Source organism: Phyllopteryx taeniolatus, chromosome 17, assembly GCF_024500385.1.
Source record: "Phyllopteryx taeniolatus isolate TA_2022b chromosome 17, UOR_Ptae_1.2, whole genome shotgun sequence".
NCBI lineage: Eukaryota > Metazoa > Chordata > Actinopteri > Syngnathiformes > Syngnathidae > Phyllopteryx > Phyllopteryx taeniolatus.
The window spans coordinates 11020098-11020948 of NC_084518.1; positions in this window are offsets into that span (position 1 = coordinate 11020098).

The window sequence follows — 851 nt, forward strand, 5'->3', positions numbered from 1 at the left end:
TCAATGTGTCTTGTTGTTTTGTATTACAGTGCTCCTCTGTTCACAATGGGCCCAAAATTTGGAATTTCAAGGTTATGAACAGGTGGCAAAAGTACTGAAGTACTGAAGTAGAAGTAATGTACAGAAACTTATTCAACTCCAAGCGAAAGCAAAAAAGTACAGACTGAAATATACAATCAAAGAGGTTAAGTACAAAAGTAAAAATCAACTTTTAATAATACCCATTTTTCAAACTTTTTTAAAACAACCATTTCAAAAACTTGGCACAAATTTTTTTTCCCTTTTTTAAATAACTTGCACAGTGGTCGCAAAAAAAAATAAATAGTTAAATTAGCTCATGATGACAACTGAAAAAAAATGCCCATTTCCTGTATGTTTTTGAACACCAGAAACTTGTGGTTTTAGGCCGACACAAGACACAACGCATTCATCACCAAATCACTCCTGTAGCCGATAACATCAAACAATTCTCTTAAGAAAGGCTACGGATGGGGAATTGGGGAATAGCTTCCATCCATCCATTTACTGCCACTTAAGCAGGGACGCCTAGACCTCCCTCTCCCCAGCCACCTCTCACAGGGGTGGGACATGCCCGGAACACCTCACCGGGGAGGCGTCCGGGGGACATCCTAACCATGCAGATGCCCGAGCCATCAGGCTCCTCTCGATGAAGAGGGGCAGCGGATCGACTCTGACCGAACTTCTCGCCCGATCTCTAAGGGAGAGCCCGGACACCCTGCGGAGGAAACTAATTTGGGCTGCTTGTATTTGCAATCGTGTTCTTTCGGTCACGATCTTATGCAATAGCTTGCTTCTTTGAATTGTTTTCGTCATTGTAATTAATGCTCGCT